The sequence below is a fragment of the Giraffa tippelskirchi genome, chromosome 5 (assembly GCF_054371585.1).
Source record: "Giraffa tippelskirchi isolate mGirTip1 chromosome 5, T2T-mGirTip1v1.2.pri, whole genome shotgun sequence".
Lineage (NCBI taxonomy): Eukaryota > Metazoa > Chordata > Mammalia > Artiodactyla > Giraffidae > Giraffa > Giraffa tippelskirchi.
This window is the reverse complement of record NC_137279.1, coordinates 68,265,433-68,273,115: the sequence shown is the minus strand read 5'-3', so window position 1 is coordinate 68,273,115 and position 7,683 is coordinate 68,265,433. Positions and strand designations below refer to the sequence as shown.

The window sequence follows — 7,683 nt, the reverse complement described above, 5'->3', positions numbered from 1 at the left end:
TCTCTGCTTTTCCTGACCTGGAATGTCTGTTTTCTTCCCCAAGTTACAGGGGATCATTTTTGCCAGCTAGGAGCATTTAGGAGAATTTGGGGGTTAAGTATTTCTGATCATTGCCATTGTGTGTTTCAGTGACCTACAGGCCCCATGTGAAGGCTCTGAGTTCGATATACAAGACTGCTGTGTCTGGAAATTTAGTCTCATTTGTGGTCCTGTCACTTTCCAAACATGATTTTTGGCCAAGTCACTCCCACAACTGTAGGGAGCTTGGCATTTCCTATCCTTGAGGCTCTCTGGCTTTCCAAACACCCCATTGGATAACAACTTGGATAACAACTGTCTTCAGCATGTCTTTTTTAATTTTTCTAAAGTTTTAATGTGGTCAAGAGATTCAATCTTAGAAAAGGAGGACTAAGGAGGAAAGGAACTGGAAGCAGAGAATGAGGGAGATCAGAAACTAGGTGAAGTGACCATAGCTTCTTAACAAGTATGACTTTCATTTCAAGACTTCTTTGAATAGCTATGTAATAGCTTTCTTTGAATTAGGGTAGACCCACAGGAAAGGGAAAAATTTTGTCTTATGGTTCTTCTCACTGTGTGGTGACACAAGTTAAGGTGACCCCAGTGTGCACCTTTATTTATATAAATGTGTTGGAATGCAAGAGGGACCTATTATTTGCTTCTGACAAAAGGTATTGAACTGTCACTTCCCTGACTGAGTTGCTATTTATGGAAAAGGAGATGCGATGTCATGTTTGTGATTATGTTTCACTATATAAGACTCTGTCTTAGCAGATGTAAAAAGGTATTATTTTGGTGGCCTTAAGAAGCAAATCAATACTGGGAACTGCTTATGAAAAGGGCCATATGGCAGGGAAATGAGGACAGCCCCCAGGACCTGAGGGTGGCCTCCAGTGAACAACCAGTAAGAGGCCACGAGCCTCAGCCATACAACTGCAAGGAAATGAATTCTGTCAACCTCCTGAATGTGCTTGGAAGCAAATGCTGCTTCAGCCAAACCTTCAGATGACAAAGCCGACCAGATGACACACACCTTGATTGCAGCCTTATGAGAATCTGAATAGAAGACTCACCTGAACTGTGCCCAGTCCCTGTCAATTAAAACTGAAAGAAAAAAAAACAACTCCTCAATTTAAGCTACTAAGTTTGTCAAAAGTTTTTACTCAGGGATGAATAATAGTGTAATATCCAGTTGAAGCAGTCCCACTCTTGTGGTCCTTGACTTCCTGATGTTTCTGCTTTGTCATCTGGTCTCTCCTGGAAGATACTGGAAAACGAGGGCATTGGCCTCCCATTTGCTGTATCCATCTGGTAGGTGGATGGGTTCAGAAATCTCAGTGTGCCCTTGCATGTGCTGGGCTCCTTGATCTGTAGTTGTGACATAGACAGAGGGAGCCCCAGTTTTCACTTTGTGGCTTCACAGTACACTGTAATTTTTATACACAGTCACTCAGCTTCCAAATGTTTAAATTGTGATAAAAATTATGACAAAGACAAATAATTAATTTATTCACTAATCCACTTAGTCATTTAATAGGGATTTGTCCAGTGCTATGTGCAGTGATAAAATGGTGACCAAGACCATCCATGTTTTCTGCCTTCATGAAATATCAAGTCTGGTGGATAAAGTAGACAGAATGAAAATGAGCCAAAAAAAAAAATGATGACATTTCTAGGAATTACAAGAAGGATATAACTGTGCTCTCAGTATAAAGATACTTGATATATAATAATAATTAATAGAGGCTTCCCTGGTGGCTCAATAGTAAAGAATCTCTCTGCCAGTTCAGGAGATGCAGGAGATGTGGGTTCTATCCTGGGGTCAGCAAGATTCCCTGGAGAAGGAAATGTCAACCCACTCCAGTATTCTTGCCTAGAAAACCCCATCAGCAGAAGAGCCTGGTGGGCTACAGACCATAGGGTTGCAAAGAGTTGGATATGACTCAGCAACTGAACAACAGCAAAATAATTAATAATTAATTGTTTCAAATCCTGAAAGATGATGCTGTGAAAGTGCTGCACTCAATATGCCAGCAAATTTGGAAAACTCAGCAGTGGCCACAGGACTGGAAAAGGTCAGTTTTCATTCCAATCTCAAAGAAAGGCAATGCCAAAGAATGCTCAAACTACCACACGATTGCACTCATCTCACAGTCTAGTAAAGTAATGCTCAAAATTCTCCAAGCCAGGCTTCAGTAATATGTGAACCATGAACTTCCAGATGTTCAAGCTGGTTTTAGAAAAGGCAGAGGAACCAGATATCAAATTGCCAATATCTGCTGGCTCATCAAAAGAACAAGAGAGTTCCAAAAAACTCCAGTTCTATTTCTGCCTTATTGACTATGCCAAAGCCTTTGACTGTGTGGATCACAATAAACTGTGGAAAATTCTGAAAGAGATGGGAATATCAGACCATCTGACATGTCTCTTGAGAAACCTGTATGCAGGTCAGGAAGCAACTGTTAGAACTGGACATGGAACAACAGACTGGTTCCAAGTAGGAAAAGGAGTACGTCAAGGCTGTATATTGTCACCCTGCTTATTTAACTTATATGCAGAGTACATCATGAGAAATGCTGGGCTGGAAGAAACACAAGCTGGAATCATGATTGCCGGGAGAAATATCAACAACCTCAGATATGCAGATGACACCACCCTTATGGCAGAAAGCGAAGAACTAAAGAGCCTCTTGATGAAGGTGATTGCAGCCATAAAATTAAAAGACGCTTACTCCTTGGAAGGAAGGTTATGGCCAACCTAGATAGCATATTTAAAAGCAGAGATATTACTTTGCCAACAAAAGTCCGTCTAGTCAAGGCTATGGTTTTTCCAGTGGTCATGTATGGATGTGAGAGTTGGATGCTGAAGAAAGCTGAGTGCTGCAGAATTGATGCTTTTGAGCTGTGGTGTTGGAGAAGACTCTTGAGAGTCCCTTGGACTGCAAGGAGATCCAATCAATCCATCCTAAAGGAGATCAATCCTCGGTGTTAATTGGAAGGTCTGATGTTGAAGCTGAAACTCCAACACTTTGGCCACTTCATGCGAAGAGTTGACTCATTGGAAAAGACCCTAATGCTAGGTAGGATTGGGGACAGGAGGAGAAGGGGACGACAGAGGATGAGATGGTTGGATGGCATCACTGACTCGATGGACATGGGTTTGGGTAGACTCCGGGAGTTGGTGATGGACAGAGAGGCCTGGTGTGCTGCAATTCACGGGGTCGCAGAGAGTCAGACACGACTGAGCAACTGAACTGAACTGATCCTCACAACAACCATATTAGGACAAAAAGTGAAACACAGGAATGTTCGTGTATTTACTGAGGGCCGTATAGCTAGTAACTGGCTGAGCTGGGAGCAGATCCCCGGACATTTGGGACCAGAGCCTGAGTTCTTAAGTGTTGCCCAGTACTGTATCAAATCTCGCTGATGGACTCATTGGAAGTTTCTCTCAAAAATAATATATTTGAAAGGTGAAGACAGAGTATTAGAAGAAGAAAATGGGGTAATATATTTTAGACATTGCAAATGTTACATGGAAACGTCATGGGATCAAAGAGAATAAAGCATGTTAGAAGAACTTAAAGGAAAGGACAACTGTTATGAATATCAATAGAGTATATGCAAGACAAAGAAGGACAGATTTAAGATCCATTGAAGTTCCTCTTGAGTGGGAGGGCACATGGGTAAACCTATGGCTGATACATGTTGATGTTTGGTAGGAACCAATGCAATACTATAAAGCAATTATCTTTCAATTAAAAATAAAGAAAAAAAATTAAAGTACCTCTTGAATAATGTGTGACTTAAAAGCCTGTTCTTCTGTTCACACCATCCAATGTTTTATTGTTGTTCAGTTCTCAGTGTCCAACTCTTTGCACCCTCATGGCCTGCAGCACACCAGGCTTCCCTGTACTTCACTGTCTCCAGGAGTTTGCTCAAGCTCATGTCCATTGAGTGGAGGATACCATCTGATGTTTTACCATTACCTATTTGCTTCTGCTGTTTAATTACAGATTTTAAGTAATAATTATCATTATTTGATTGTTGTCAACATAATTGACTCTTTTTTCTCTTCATCACTAATTTCATTCCCCTTCTTCAGTCCCCATTTTTTTTAATGAAGAAAAAAAAATTTCCTTAAACATTTTCTTCAGATGCCAACTATGGTTATTAGGAACCATAGAATTCTATTTTTTCCTCACTCTAAAATGAGATTTTAGCACTGTATACAATTATAGATTGAGTGCCCAAACCTCTGCCCTGGTCCTTGTATGGACCCTGAAGCCTGAGCACTAACTCTTGGATCCAATAACTCCCCAGTGTGGCTGTAGAAACATTTGCTCCTGAGTGTAAACTACTATTGTTTCAGCAATTTATTTTCTTGTGAAATATGGGAATTTCCTTTTTGTTTTAACTCCAGGCAAACTTTTAAAAGGATATTTTTGTTCTATTTTATCTGGCATTATACTTTTTTTTTTTCTAAGTATTACAGCATAACTGCATCTTTCACATCACAGGCATTGCAAGTCTTAGTAATATGATTTCAGTGAAGCTAAATCATGCCTTTATGGTTAGAACAAGGTCATTGAGATTATACTTGAATATAAAAAGATACTGGAATATATACCATATTAACATTTTGATAAATCCTTTAAACCTTTCTCTCCTAAAATATTAAAATTACCAATTAGTTGGACCTTAAAATGAGTATCCTTCCCGTAAGTCCTCAGCTTACATCTAACTCTAACAAGAACACACTAGATAAAGTTAATTCATGTGTCAAGACCCACAGAGTTAAGGAGACCCTTCAGGCCCAGCCTATATCACAAATCTAAAACCTAAGTCAGGGGACTTCCCTGTAGTCCAGCTGCTAAGACTTTGTGCTTCCAATGCAGAGGCCCAGGATCCATCCCTTGTCAGGGAACTAGATCCCACATGTTGCAACTAGAAGATTCCACATGCTGCAACAAAGACCTGATAAATAATAAATAAGTAAATAAATAAATAAATTTATAAAAATATAAACAAATTAATATTTTTTAAAAATAAAATAAACCCAAGTCAGCCTATCTTTACAGAAAACATCACTGTTGAAGAAACCTAATACCAGGCACAAGCCTCCAGCTGAGCATGAGCTAGCTTACCTTATCCTAAAATATAGGACCTGCTACCTTTATCAAAAAATCCTGGAGTCCTCATGCCCTGCTTCTACACTGCCTCTTGTGCCCCAAATCCCTTACTACCAGAGCTCCACTGTTGTTGTTGTTGTTCAGTTGCTAAGTCTCATCTGACTCTTTGCGACCCCATGGACTATAGAATGCCAGGCTCCTTTGTCCTTCACTGTCTTCCGGATTTGCTGAAATTCATATCCATTGAGTCTGTGATGTTATCTAACAATCTCATCCTCTGCTCCTTTCCTTCTTCTTTTGCCTTCAATAGTCATACATAGAACTATCTAAACCTACTGTTGAACTATAATCCTGATTTGATATTTGAGCTCTAAATTTTTATCTTTAACTACCAACTCTACATATTCACTTGGATGATTATATATGGATGTCAAATATTCCCAAAACAGACCATTTATTTTCCCATCCCCTCCCAATGCTCTAATTGAAGTCTCAACCTAAATTTAGAATATATATTATCTATATAACGGCAACCCACTCCAGTATTCTTGCCTGAGAAATCCAAAGGACAGAGAAGCCTGGCAGGCTGCAATTCATAGAATTGCAAAAGAGTTGCATGTGACTTATTGACTAAACAACAATAATTCATTACTGAGGACATAAATTCAAAGGTCTTCTATCTTCTATTCACTCTCTCAGGCTTCTTTATCAAACAACCTTTAGCTGTGAGTCAACATTTTATTATTTCAGCAATTTCTTTCAGTTCAGTTGCTCAGTCATGTCCGACTCTTTGCGACCCCATGACCCCTGGCAGCACGCCAGGCCTCCCTGTTTATCACCAACTCCCTGAGTCCACCCAAACCCATGTTCATCGAGTTGATGATGCCATCCAGCCATCTCATCCTTTGTCATCCCCTTCTCCTCCTGCCCCCAATCTTTCCCAGCATCAGGATCTTTTCCAATGAGTCAGCTCTTCCCATCAGGTGGCCAAAGTATTGGAGTTTCAGCTTCAACATCAGTCCTTCCAATGAACACCCAGGACTGATCTCCTTTAAGATGGACTGGTTGGATCTCCTTGCAGTCCAAGGGACTCTCAAGAGTCTTCTCCAATACCACAGTTCAAAAGCATCAATTCTTCAGTGCTCATCTTTCTTTATAGTCCAACTCTCACATCCATACATGGCCACTGGAGAAACCATAGCCTTGACTAAACGGACCTTTGTTGGCAAAGTAATGTCTGTGCTTTTTAATATGCTTTTCAGGTTAGTCATAACTTTCCTTCCAAGGAGTAAGCATATTTTAATTTCATGGCTGCAATCACCATCTGCAGTGATTTTGGAGCCCAGAAAAATAAAGTCAGCCACTGTTTCCCCATCTATCTGCCATGAAGTGATGGGACCGGATGCCATGATCTTAGTTTTCTGAATGTTGAGCTTTAAGCCACCATTTTTACTCTCCACTTTCACTTTCATCAAGGGGCTCTTTATTTCTTCTTCGCTTTCTGCCATAAGGGTGGTGTCACCTGCATATCTGAAGTTATTGATATTTCTCCCGGCAATCTTGATTCCAGCTTGTGCTTCATCCAGCCCAGCAATTTCTTTACCACTATTCTAATCCAAGCCACCATGTAAGTGAAAAGTGCAAGTCACTCAGTTATGTCTGACTCTTTCTGACCCCATGGACTATACAGTCCATGGAATTCTCCAGGTCAGAATACTAGAATGAGTAGTCATTCCCTTCTCCAGGGGAACTTCCCAACCCAGGGATTGAACCCAGGTCTCCCACATTGCAGGTGGATTCTTTACTAGTTGAGCCACAGGGAAGCCCATGTTAACATTGCCTAAACAGGGATTTCAACCCTGGACCCTCAGATTAAAAGTCTGATGCTCTATTGACTGAGCTATCTGGGTTTTCCTCTAAATAATTTAAAAAGCACCTGGCAATCTCCCTCTTTCCTCTTGTGTGGTGCAGTCAATTTCCACATTGCTCATAGAGTGATACTTTATGAGAATATATTATTAGACCATTATTTTACAAAAATTAATTAAAAGACAAATTAAATGCAAACAACTACAAAGCAACATGTTACTATCCTCCCTTAGATAAACTCCAAAGTCTTTATTGTGGGTTTCACGACTCAGTCGTCTGTCTCATCAACCACTTCACCAATCAAAAGAAAGCTAAATCCTCTTGCTCCTACCACGATAGACATGCAGTTTTCCTGTTATTTAAACACATCAATCTTCTTCCCACCTCAGGTTGTTTGTATTTGCTGTTCAAATTCCTGCAAAGCCATTATTAGTTGATGGTCCCTGTTTATCAGTATGGTCTCAGCTCCACTCAGTCAGGAGTTGCTACATAACAAGGGACATTTTCTTCCTTCTTTTCCCTCTCCTTTCCCTTTCTTCTTCTCCCTACTCTTTCCTTCTTCCAGGCCCTCCACCGCATGTTTTGATCTGAATAACATCTGAAATTGCTTAGTGACTTTTGAAGTTCCCCTGTCCTGGTTGAAGGCAGAGCCTGCTTCCTAATGC

At 40.4% G+C, this 7,683-nt stretch overlaps 1 non-coding gene across 1 annotated transcript; it reads right to left on the bottom strand.

The window, feature by feature from the left end:
* Window positions 1-6,986: 6,986 nt before the first annotated feature.
* TRNAK-UUU (transfer RNA lysine (anticodon UUU)) lies at window positions 6,987-7,059 on the bottom strand. Its single transcript has one exon. It is a non-coding gene; the product is annotated as a tRNA-Lys (tRNA).
* Between the last annotated feature and the right edge of the window lie 624 nt (window positions 7,060-7,683).